Source organism: Stomoxys calcitrans, chromosome 4, assembly GCF_963082655.1.
Source record: "Stomoxys calcitrans chromosome 4, idStoCalc2.1, whole genome shotgun sequence".
Classification (NCBI taxonomy): domain Eukaryota; kingdom Metazoa; phylum Arthropoda; class Insecta; order Diptera; family Muscidae; genus Stomoxys; species Stomoxys calcitrans.
Window position 1 is genome coordinate 38438532 of NC_081555.1, and position 13621 is coordinate 38452152.

The window sequence follows — 13621 nt, forward strand, 5'->3', positions numbered from 1 at the left end:
TATCCCCGTGCACTTCAAGTAGGGGTCACTAGCGCCAGGCGCAAGCGAGATGGGTCTATACTGCACGGAGTGGTGTATCACGATGTCCAATCATCCACCTCCATTCCTTGAGAGATTCTTACGTAGCGCATTGTATCCGTGAGAACTGTGCAAGCTGCAGGTGTTGTTCAGCTTTGTCTCCTTGATCGCTCAACCAGCGATTCTTCCGACTCAAAAAAATTCACTATCTCGTTGATCTTGCCATGAAGACTGTTGCAATTCAATTTCAAAAATGATACACTTCCCGGCACTGGAAAATTGTGTGGGTTTATATCCTCAAACCGAAGATGATGGTCTACTTTTCAGAAAATGTAGGATATCTGTTGGCAAGTGCCAGCTTTTTGAAGAGGTAAGGAAACTACATTTCCTGAGGGCACAAAGAGTGTTTTTGCTTTATAATCTGAAGGATGACAATTTAGAAATCTATTTACGAGTGTTGTTCAACCGGCAACCATTCGGTTGGGTCGCTAGGCCAGTAACCCGCCCCTGGACTGGGAATGCGTCACTACAACACCAAACGGTGTCGAACTGTACTATAGCTGCCATAACACGAGGCATGAATTTGACAGTGTATTTGTGGTAAGTCGGAGACTGAAACACCTTGTCTCCAGCTTTACTCCGGTGGATGAGAGGCTAGCCACAATCCGCATAAAAGCCAAATTCTTCAACATCAGCCTTATTTGGGCCCATACCCCGACAGAAGACAAAGACGAGCAGACCAAGAATATTTGCTACGAGCGCCTAGAGAAAGAATATGACCGCTGCCCCACACATGGTATTAACATCGTTCTGGGAGATTTTAATGCGAAGATAGGGAAGGAAGACATTTTTGGTCAAACAGTCGGAAAGTTTAGACTCCACGAGATAATGTCCAGTAATGGACATTATCAGAGATTTTAGAATGAGCGCAGAAGATCGAGGCGCTTGGAACGCTATTCTACGTTCACCTCCTTCGTTGTGTTCCGGATTGCTTTCCCAGTCTACTTGTCATCCCGCCGAGCGCATCCCTTTGGGTTATCCGTCTCTTCGTTATTCCTTTTCCGAGATACATAGATTTTTTGTGGGGGGGAAATGAAAACACGTTCGCTCCTTACAACGGTTACTTTTTTTGGCAGAATTAATCACTTTTGTTATTAATGCGATTTTCGCTCAAGACTACAGTGCGTTGTTATTAGTCATTTATAAATTTGTGACGTAAATTTAATCAAGGCAAGCTTTCTATTGGCTTTTCCAAAACCCCCATACCAAAACAATGAATTTTCGAATGCCATTTAATGGTAATTTTTGAAGACCCATCTCAGCTGCGTCTGCTTATGAAAATCAATGGTGTAGTCTGGTTAAGCGGCGATCCTAAATTATCGCTGGAGTGGATAATTATTACCACTAATTTCAATTATGATTCCAATTTCAATTAAAAATTTCACATACCAAGCTTTGACTTTGACATTGCGAATCTTAAGTGGGCTCCTCACGACCACCACTAATGGCAGACAAGGTGTTTGGATTGGTGGAGTGGATTGGGGGCTATTAAAATGCAATTATTTGGAATAGTATTATTCGATTTTGTTTGTTTTCGATTTCGTGTTTTTCTTTCCAATGTAATCTGCAAACGACAACGGGTCAGTGGTCTGGTTCGTTTGTTTGCATCGCCGTCAATAAATGGTGGTAACGAATTTTAATAAAACGGAAAAAAATACACAAAAATAATGCGTGTGGCCGGCAAACGGGCAACGGGTGATTTCGAACGGGTTAATGGCCTCGTTTTATGTTGTGCATAATTTTGTTTTAATAATTTATTTGTTAGCACTAGCCGCCAAACCCCCTCTAGTCAATGGAGTATCCGAATATCGGGCACAAGTCAATAATCATTCAATAACATTGACAAGAGTCACAAATTACAGACAATATATAAATAAAACAAAATATGAAACATTCATATGTAGGTATGTGCTGTTGAATCAAATCATATCGAATTGAATTAAAACGGTCACTATCACGAATGACACCGATTGGTAGTAACACTGCAATAATTCCACATTTGCTGTGTGACCGATTTCGCTGAGTGATTTGAACATGAAATTTGGAGACCGTTGTATATAAAAAAAAAATTAAAACGTTTTTTGTGTTTTTTTTTTCTATGTAGGAGTCAGAGTATGTTGGCAAATCTGCTTGCGCGTTGCGGATGTATGATTTTCTCGCGTATCCAATCAATTGAACCGTTGCGTTCACGGCTTCTTATCATTAATTTGTATTTTATTGCCCAAAGATGAAGGTGGGGAAACTGACGAAAGTTATGAAATAAATTAAAAAGAAAAAAAAAACTTGTTGATCTTTAATTCCACCCGGTATTGCAATTATGTATTCTTAAAGCTTATTGCAAAGCCAACAGATAAGTTCGGAGCTTTTGTTGTCATGTTATTTAGAATGCCTAAGGCACTTCTACGCTACACCATTTCAATTGAAAACAACTAAAAACGTGCTAAGTTCGTCCGGACCGAATCTTATATACCCTCCACCATGGATCGCATTTGACGAGTTCTTTTCCCGGCATCTCTTCTTAGGCAAAAAAAGGATACTAGAAAAGATTTGCTCTGCTATTAGAGCGATATCAAGATATGGTCCGGTTTGGACCACAATTAAATTATATTTATGTTGGAGACCTGTGTAAAATGTCAGCCAATTCGAATAAGAATTGCGCTCATTGTGGGCTCAAGAAGTAAAATAGAGAGATCGATTTATAAGGGAGCTGTATCGGGCTATAGACCGATTCAGACCATAATAAACACGTATGTTAATGGTCATGAGGGAATTCGTCGTACAAAATTTCAGGCAAATCGGATAATAATTCCGACCTCTGGAGGCTCAAGAAGTCAAGATCCCAGATCTGTTTATAAGGCAGCTATATCTGGTTATGAACCGATTCGAACCTTATTTGACACAGTTGTTGAATGTAAGAATAAAATTTCTGCCAAATCGGATAGGAATTGCGGCCTCTAGAAGATCAAGAAGTCAAGTACTCAGATCTGTTTAGATGACAGCTATATCAGGTTATGAACCGATATGAACCATACTTGGCAAAATTGTTGGATATCATAACAAAATACTTCGTGCAAAAATTCATTCAAATCGGATAAGAATTGCGCCCTCTAGAGGCTCAAGAAGTCAAGACCCAAAATCGGTTTATATGACAGCTATATCAGGTTATGGACCGATTTCAACCATACTTGGCACAGCTGTTGAATATCATAACAAAACACGTCATGCAAAATTTCATTCCAATCGAATAAGAATTGCGCACTCTAGAGGCTCAAGAAGTAAAGACCCAAAATCGGTTTATATGACAGCTATATCAGGTTATGGACCGATTTGAACCATACTTGGCACAGTTGTTGGACATCATAACAAAACACGTCGTGCAAAAATTCATTCAAATCGGATAATAATTGCGCACTCTAGAGGCTCAAGAAGTCAAGACCCAAGATCGGCTTGTATGGCAGCTATATCAGGCTATGGACCGATTTCAACCATACTTGGCACAGTTGTTGGATATCATAACAAAACACGTCGTGCAAAATTTCATTCCAATCGAATAAGAATTGCGCACTCTAGAGGCTCCAGAAGTCAAGACCCAAGATCGGTTTATATGGCAGCTATATCAGGTTTTGGACCGATTTTAACCGTACTTGGCACAGTTGTTGGATATCATAACAAAACACGTCGTGCAAAAATTCATTCAAATCGGATAATAATTGCGCACTCTAGAGGCTACAGAAGTCAATACCCAAGATCGGCTTGTATGGCAGTTATATCAGGCTATGGACCGATTTCAACCATACTTGGCACAGTTGTTGGATATCATAACAAAACACGTCATGCAAAATTTCATTCCAATCGAATAAGAATTGCGCACTCTAGAGGCTCAAGAAGTAAAGACCCAAAATCGGTTTATATGACAGCTATATCAGGTTTTGGACCGATTTTAACCGTACTTGGCACAGTTGTTGGATATCATAACAAAACACGCCATGCAAAATTTCAGTTAAATTTGATAATAATTGCGCCCTCTGGAGGCTAAACAAGTTATGATACAAGATCGGTTTATATGGCAGCTATATCAGGTTAGGGACCGATTTGAACCATACTTAGTAAGGTTGCTGGAAGTCTTAATAAAACACGCCTTGCATTTTAGCCAAATCGCATAAGCATTGACCCCTCTAGAGGCTCAAGAAGTCAAGACCCCAGATCCGTTTATATGACAGCTATATAAGGTTATAGACCGATTTGAACCAATCTAAGCACAGTTATTGGTAATTATAAAGAAAACCATATGCAAAATTCAAGCCAAATCGGATAAGAATTGCGCCCTCAAGAAGTCAAGATTCAAGATCGGTTTATATGGCAGCTATACCAGATTATGATCTGATTTGAACCATACTTAGGTACAGTTGTTGGAAGTCAGAACAAAATACGCCAAAAAGTATTGCGCCCTCTAGAGGCTCAAGAAGTCAAGACCCCAGATGGGTTTATATGGCAGCTATATTAGGTTATAGACCGATTTAGACCACACTACACCTCATGTAAAATTTCAGCCAAATCGGATTAGAACTGCGGCTCAAGATGTCAAGATCCAAGATCGGTTTATATGGCAGTTATATCAAAACATGGACCGATATGGCCCATTTACAATACCAACCGACCTACACTAATAAGAAGTATTTGTGCAAAATTTCAAGCGGCTAGCTTTACTCCTTCGGAAGTTAGCGTGCTTTCGACAGGCAGACGGACGGACGGACATGGCTATATCGACATAAAATGTCGCGACGATCAAGAATATATATACTTTATGGGGTCTCAGACGAATATTTCGAATAGTTACAAACAGAATGACGAAATTAGTATACCCCCCATCCTATGGTGGAGGGAATAAAAATGTTCGAAAAAATCTTCAGTCTCTTTAGTTAATCTACATCAATTAAATGGTGCAATTTTTAAAGGGTGAAAGGCCACTAGAATGTGGATCACAGCTAAACATTAAGCTTTTTCTGCATTTCATTTCAATTTCAGACTAACTTAATTTTAATTATGCACAGATACTCAAATGAGCAACACATTAAAGTTTAATAAAGTGGTTAAAGTTTAACCACCCTTAATTAATATTACTAATTAATATTTTTGTTGACGATTTCTGATTTCATTCATTATGGCATTCCCTCATTATTTATGATAAAATTTTAATAAAACTTTATTATCAGTAAGATTTTTGTAGAATTTTAAAGAGGTTAGGTTTAAGTGGCAGTCTGGCATCAGACTCAGACGTTTTCGTTCACTGTGATAGTTCCTGCCGTTTAACCATTCAGATCGCTTTAAATAGCCCAACAACTCAAAGGAATGAGAACCTAAAATGGAACTCCTTCTGACTGCCAGTGCGGGACACACCCACAGCAGATGTTCTACAGTCTCTTCTTTCTCTACGTAATGTTCGTCACGTTGTCCGTTAGAGTATTTTCCAGGAAATGTTTATCAATGAGTAGCTTCCTCACTAGACATTGTCCATACCAAGACAATGTCCATACATTCTCTGAATTCTGAAATAGGTTTCGAGGCATCCGATGCACCCTCCACGGTGATGGATGGATGGAATTCCATCCACTATTTGTTCTGTGCCTTTTTCAGCTCGTCGTTGTATTCCCTTAGCTTGTGCCGGTTGAAGAGCTTTTCTGCAACCCTTTCTTTGACCCAGCAGTTCTGGGGTCCACCATGCCGGCCGCTGCCTGCCTCTTGGTTTGGCTCAAAGACATGCTGACAAGCGAGTCATTCAGGGCATTCGCTTGTCTTTGTCCTCCGCAGTTTCTACTTCCTTTTCTGGCCTAGAAGGGATAGTGATACTAAATGTGTGCAGAAAGGTACAACTTCTGCAGTATTTTCGCCAAGCCTGAAACTAATATAACGATAATCATAGAAGCTGCGCTCATCTAACACTTCCCAGTCGCATATTCTTGCGCTTATATCTTCCGACACAAAGGTAATATCTAGTACCTCTTGCCTGTTCCTGGTAATAAAGGTCGATTTATCCTCTTTATTACAAATAGCCAGATTGCAACTTATAATATTGTATGTTCAATAAGCAGCTCACCCCTTTCGTTGACATCCGAACTTCCCCATATATGAGGCCCTTCTTCCCCACAGAAGCGACTTCAACCAGCAACTTGAGGTTTGAAGGCGGCCTCTCTGAATCGTGTGCCATATATAGGGAAGCTAGCCAGTAATGAGACTTATTTATTTCAAGGCTGGCTACTACTGAATCTTCAGTGCTTAGCGATGGAAGAAGAAAAACATTTAGACTACTCTAATACAGGCTCTGTGTCTCCCATAACCCATACCCTTGAGTAGTTTAAGTCCAGGAATTTTTAGTCCACGAACCATTCCTCTGCACACCCATGGTTCCTGATAAAGAACCACTTCAAATCATCCTGTCATCAGAAGGACCTTTAGTTCCGCCTTACAATGTTATTGATTTATATGCAGAAATCTGACCATAGTTAGGATTTAGAATTTCGTGTTCTGTTGCTTTATCCTCGTATTCTGAATCTGTCAGTAGTTTATCCTCACAAGATTCGTGCGATCTTGTAGTGATGAGTTTCCTTACGCATCCAGGGGCAGTTGAAAAAGCAATGGAATGACTCTTCCACAGGACACTGGACACTTGCGATGTGGATCTATAGAATTTTCATTAACTGCTGCTGTGGAAGCATCAAATGAGTTCTGTTTTCCCAGCTGTCGCACACCTTAAGCGCAACCCCACCGGTTGACCCACCCACACAGGCCTTTTTGGGTCCCGTTTCGATGCCATTCCCTTCTGTCTCGATAGCGGGGGGATTTTCAGTCTCATGCAATCCGTCAGACTTTAGTGATGTAGTCGATAGTTCCTCAGGCAAGTGTTCAGCAACAACTGCTGAGTCGTCTCCTGATTCCCTAACCCCAAAGCTTCTATAGACCTTCAGTTTGAACTTTTTGAATTCGTTTGATACAACTCCTTCAGATTTGTTGATGTCTGTGAGACAGCCGGAGTTTAGTACGAATTTGGCATGTCTCCGATTACCATCAGCCTAATCCAATCTACCAATCTTCCAGCCAGTGCTTGAAAGATTGGGATTACATTCCCTTAGTCTCCCAAGTATGAAGTCAGGATCTGAGGAAATCCTTGGTAACCAAGCATGTACCATTGGTCGAAAAGGAATATCTTCCTTCTTGACTAAATCTAGTGCTGCACCTGGCCAGATCTCACCAATCTTTTTTAATTGAGCGTTGATCGCCGAGGGCAATTAGTCTGTATCGGTCCTGATACCAGCCTCCATCGTTACAAACTGGAGGAGACCCAGGAAATTCCGCAAGAACATCGGAGTATACTATGACAGTCCATTGACTATCCCGCTCCAATTATTCCTCGGTATGCATTCCTGTTCCTCTCTCGTGTCGACAACTGCCATCACCAAACTGTTCCTAGCGACATTAGCAAAGGTTCTGGACCCATCTTACTATTGTTCGCTCTAGTTCTTCTAGGCATGGGATGCCCTCCTGGTGACCGCAGCCTTTTGACTGACGGCGGTGCAGTTTCCGAATCTTGGGTAGCAATTGCAAATTTGCCCATGAACACTCGATTAAGGAACTGAGGCAAACTTCTCACAAATCAATGAGTGCTGTCCGATTCAATTTTAAGCGCAATGATAAGGCGCCTCCTTTTTATAGCCGAGTCTGAACGGCGTATCGCAGAGCGACACCTATTTGGGGAGAAGTTTTTAAATGGTAAAGTACCTCACAAATGTCGCCTGCATTAGGAGGGCATAACCACCGCTGAAAAATGTTCTGATGGTCCTGCCAGAATTCGAACCCAGGCTTTCAGCGTCATAGGCAGACATGCTAAACTTGGTTTAGGGTAGCCTGTTCAGCGAATTCCCAAGTCCAGTTTAGGAAGTCTCTCTCCCTATTAGTGAGAGTCTTAGGATAATTCGCACCAAGCCTCTTAATAAACTATTATTCCAACCTCTTAAAGAGCGTTTTGGTTTGCCGGGGAAGGCCGATGGCCTAGGGAAGTTATAGGCATGCGAAGAAAAATTGGGTTCGGCCTTGTCCTTAAGACTCGAACCAGGTGTCTTCGTCAAAAGCCTCTGCTGACCAGTCGTCTGTCGGTTAGTGAATCCTGGAGCAGCCGCTCCACCAATTGTGGTTTCAGTAGCGGACAACATGCTACAGCCTGACACCAACACCGTAAGCCTACTCCTGGGCTCTAGATCTGCCCCTAAGGCAGTACACCACCCTGTACAATAGTGGTGGTGTAGGGTATAAAAATGATAAATAAAATAGTTAACTATTTTAACATCATAAAAAACAACAAAATTGGCAAATAAAAAATTCTTAATATATTCGATTGCGCCATTTGTAGGAGATAAAAAAAAGAAATCCTCTCTAACTCCTATTTAAATTCTTTTCATAAAAAGCATGCTGATGAATGGATTGCAAGCCATAAGCTGCGATTTAAGTGTTTCACATCCTGAAATGGCGTTGCTTGCTCAACACTTGCAGATGTGAGCAGAGATTTAAGTTAAGAATTGCATCATCGCTATGTGCCAAACGATGATCATTATGCTGAAAGTGTTTGCACCAAATGGTAAGATCTTGGCCACTTTCAACAGCTATGGCAAATAGTTCTTTAATGATTTCATTAAGAAGCGAATATCTTTACCTATTTTTGTTGAGAATATGGGTTTGTCCGCTAACTTAGAGTTGGAATGTTTCTCGAATACAAATGAGCTCTCCCCCCTCCAAAAAAAAGGAAGACATTTCGTATTCTTTGCTCATCTCTAATGCTTTCAGATTGTGATAGTTTTATTACTTTGCCTTTCTACAATAAATGTTAAAATGTTATGTTAGGGTAGTTTATATTGAAGCAATTTTGTGAAGTAATTACAACAATATATGGTAGGCAATAAAAAAGCAAAGATGATTATGGAAAACACATAACGATAAAATGTTGACTGCATTATCAACAATAAACTTATGGAAATATACATATATGCATCCAATAAAATATTGTGTTTGAAATTTGTTATAGAAAAATACGGATAAATGTTTTATGCGGGTAGCTCTTATACTTACGTTTACCCCAAAAAATAGTCCAACATAGTCAAAAAGCAGCCGTTAATTTGGCCATCGTTTTTAACAATAAATAATTGTGCAATATTCCATTTAAAACCAGTTAGGAAAGGCAAAAGTCGGGCGGTGCCGACTGCAAAAAAACCCTACACCTACCCTATACGAGATACAATTAGTTGCCGTTGAGTGGAACGGACGTGTCTTCATTTTGCTGTTCGAAGAAAAATATCCGTATCTCAGAAGAGGTACTACCTATTACGAAAAATTTTAAAGACTTTTTTGGAGTAGGCTAGAAATGGACTCCAAAAACCCAACAGATGCGGTGATGGTATCGGATCGTAGCATTTTGTCCTCCTCTCCTATAGGTATGAGTGGTTTGACAACTGTAGTCGAGAGTAATGCTTTAAGCGCACAACTAGTCGTCAGACTAATTAATGAGGAAGAGATGGATAAACCAGAGGGATGCACAGTTCGTCCCCAGCTTTTAAGTAAAGATGGTGTTTCTGACTCGTATTCTGACAGCGACGGTCTCAATGACACAGTCAACGCAGCCAAAGCGAGAGATGAGGGTATCGGGATGACGGCAAAAGTGAGCGATGGCTTTGCTCAGCTCACAAGCAGACCGAGAAAGCGATCCGGTGCACGACGAAGGAGACAGAGGATTATGTACCGGCAGCGCAATCGGGCGAAAGTGCAGAATGTTGGAAGGGATAGAACTGACATTCCAAGCACTTCTACGGAAGCTGGAAAGAGAATCAGATCTCCCGAAGAGCATAACACTGCTAAAGTGCTGAAGAAGAAAAAAAAAAAAGCGCCCGGCTTCCAAGAACTCTGGGAAAACCAAGCCATCCCTCCCGCAATGGAAACTTCAGACAGTGTACTGCGGAGACAAAGTCGGAAGTTTGGGTGCAACCCCGGAGTAAAGGGGAATGACATCGATTGGTTGGAATGTGAATGCCAGAGGAATGCAGTCAATAAACTTGATTAAACTGGAGCCTTTCGATTTTGTTTCCCCACTGTGAGTTGGAGCATTTCCTATGCAATTTCACGGCTTTCGTGGCTAATAGACACCGGCACTTAAGTGAGGACATAATACCAGACAGACAAGAACCGACTTGGGGCGTGGTATGGAACACCATTAGGGATTTTGTTAGTAGCACAAAATTTCTTGACTTAGATTTTCTTTTTCTATGCTTTTTAGTATTTAGAGCCCACAACGAACCGACTACTGGCTTTGCTGTATTGATGTCCACACCCTCATTTCAAGAGGTCGAAACCCATCACACTAGGATTGGTGTTGTTGTATATTCTGGCTTAACATTTCCATTGCCTAGAAAAACAAGTAAGTTCGGCAGGGCCGAATGTTATATACAATGCGCGGTATCTCTTTTTAGGCAAACATAGAATGTTGTTAAGAACTGTTATGCTATTGGAGCTATATCAAGTTGTAGTCAGATTCAAACCATAAATGAATTGAATGCTAAACACTGTAGAAGTTATTGTGTAATATTTCAATTCATTCGGATAAGAATTGCACCTTGTAGGGGATCAAGAAGCAAAATCGGGAGATAGGTATATATGGGAGCTGTATCAAGCTATTGATCGATTCAGACCGTATTAGACACGTCTGTTAAAGGTCATAAGAGAAGCCTTTGTACAAAATTTCTGCCAAATGGGATGAGAATTGCGCCTTCTAGAGGCTCAAGAAGTCTAGATCCCAGATCGGTTTATATGGCAACTATGTCAGGTTATGTACCGATTTTCGCCATACTTAGTACAGTAATTGGAAGTCATACCAAAACACCACGTGCAAAATTTCAGCCAAATGGGATGAGAATAACGCGCTCTATTGGCTCAAGAAGTCAAGATCCAAGATCAGTTTATATGACAACTATACCAGGTTATGTACCGATTTAAACCATACTTAGCGCAGTTGTTTGAAGTTATATTAAAACACCACGTGCAAAATTTCAGCTAAATCGGATAATAATTGCGCCCTCTAGTGGCTCAAGAATTGGTCCCTGTAGAGGCTCAAGAAGTCAAGACCCCAGATCGATTTATATGGCAGCTATATAAGGTTATGAATCGATTTGAACTATTCTTAGCACAGTTACTGAACGTCGTAATAAAACACCTCATGCAAAATTTCAGCCAAATCGGATAATAATTGCGTTCACTAGTGGCACAAGAAGTCAAGACCCCAGATCGGTTTATATGGCAGCTATATCAGGTTATTCACCGATTTGAACCATACTCAGCACAGTTGTTGGAAGTCATAATAAAACACCTCATGCAAAATTTCAGCCAAATCGGATGTAAATAACGCGCTCGATTGGATCAAAAAGTCAAGATCCAAGATCGGTTCATATGATAGCTATACTAAATTATGAACCGATTTGAATCGTGCTAAACACAATTGTTGGAAGCGATACCAAAAACTACGTGCAAAATTTCAGTCAAATCGGACGAGAATTGCGCACTCTAGAGGCTCAAGATGTCAAGACCCAATATCGGTTTATATGGCAGTTATAGCAAAACATGGACCGATTTGGCGCATTTACAATCCCAAACGCCCTACACCAATAAAAAGTATTTGTGCAAAATTTCAAGTGGCTAGCTTTACACCTTCGAAAGTTAGCGTGACATGACGATCAAGAATATATGTACTTCATGGGATCTCAGACGCAAATTTCGAGGTATTACAAACAGAATGACGAAATTAGTATACCCACATCTTATGGTGGAGGGTATAAAAAATATTCGATCATTGAGAAATTGAAATATAGGGGTTCAGTTTGCAGGATTTTCTTATGGTGTGGCAGAGTTTAAACTCAGCCCACATTCCGTCCTCTTTAAAGATAAGTATAAGTAATGTGAATTGATTGTCCCAATCCTTTCGAGATCTTCGTACATTAACTTAACTACACTAAAAGTTCATTGGACTCTTCTGCATCATACAAGTTTTGTTTTTCGAAGGCCATCAATTCGTTGTTAACAAGCACATATAATTACCAATTGGGACTAAATGCATGTGCCTTAAAGATGGAATATTTAATCAAAAATTTAATTTATACATATTTTACTGTATTTAAACCGCATTAATTTTAAGCAGTTTACGCCTAAGAATCTGAGAAACTCTTAAAGTGATGGCTTCACAAGTTATCCGAAAAAAAAAACAGGAAGTATGGGAAGAAAAAAGGGTTATGAGCATATTTAACCATGACAGTAGAGAGGCAAAACGTTTTTATGCTAGCACATGTTTAGGTACAATAAACAACACTTTTTGATCAGAAATAAAACCCATCAACCAATCATGCGATAGTTTCCTTCTTTCAGCCGACTGTCGAACCAAACTTGAGAGAAGAGTATTGTGAGTAAGTATCCCAGTAAATAAATCGAAGATGCTTTTTTTTTTTTGCTCCAATAAAATCACTTTTTGCCTTCTTCAATTTCAGTTAAATCGTGTTTTGGGCCAACCAGTTGACCTTGTGCAAAATTACACAATACCGTCCCGTGGAAGGAAGAGTAAAAACCAGTTTAATATCTGAGTGGAATGGCATGAATGGAGACCATTGAAGAAGAAGAAGACGCAAGAAAATGAACCAATGTTAAGGTAGGTTTAGTTTCGAAGGGATTCTTCGCATGTGGTAAAATTAATTTCTCATTTAAAAACCAAAATCGCTAACATGAGGCACCTTCGTATGATGAACGAACGATCAATGACGAACGGAGATTGTCTTCCACATGCATGTTTGGTAATTAGCTCAGAGAGTTGTGGTTGAAAGAGCTTAGTAATGCCATGTAGGTTAAGTTGAGTTGAATCGAATCAGTATAAATTTTGTAAAAAAGATGCTGTAAAGATGTTAAAAATGTTTTAATGCAATATTTGATACAACTATAAATTGGGAAACGCAATTTCTTTGTAACTGATAAAGTATAGATTTTTGAAATAACAACCATTTGGAATTGTTAAATTTGCGGGTGTGATGCCCTGGAGGTGCTTTTTAGAAAAGAAAATTATTTAGACAAAATATTCAGTATCAACTTTAAGAAGGGTTAATAACTTATATCGAAACATGGAGAACTTGCTCTGGCTGGATTCTGTGTAACAAGTGTATTTCAACCTAAGGCTATGTTATAGTGGCAGTTTGCAATACGACTCACTTAGATTTAATTACACCACAGCAACAAGAGAAGGATGATGCCTTTTAAAGGGCGATTTTTAAAAGCTACTAGCTGAACTGGGCCCGCTTCGCTGCGCCTTCTTTTACTTTATATGGAACAAATTTTTCCTTTGAATATTTATTTTCGACAATTAAAGAGCTTTTAGTGAAATACCATACTACGAATATAGTATATCGCTTGACTAACAGTTTAACAATATTAGTGCCTTATCTGAATATGATTTTTGTCTACGAATTTAAGTTTGGAT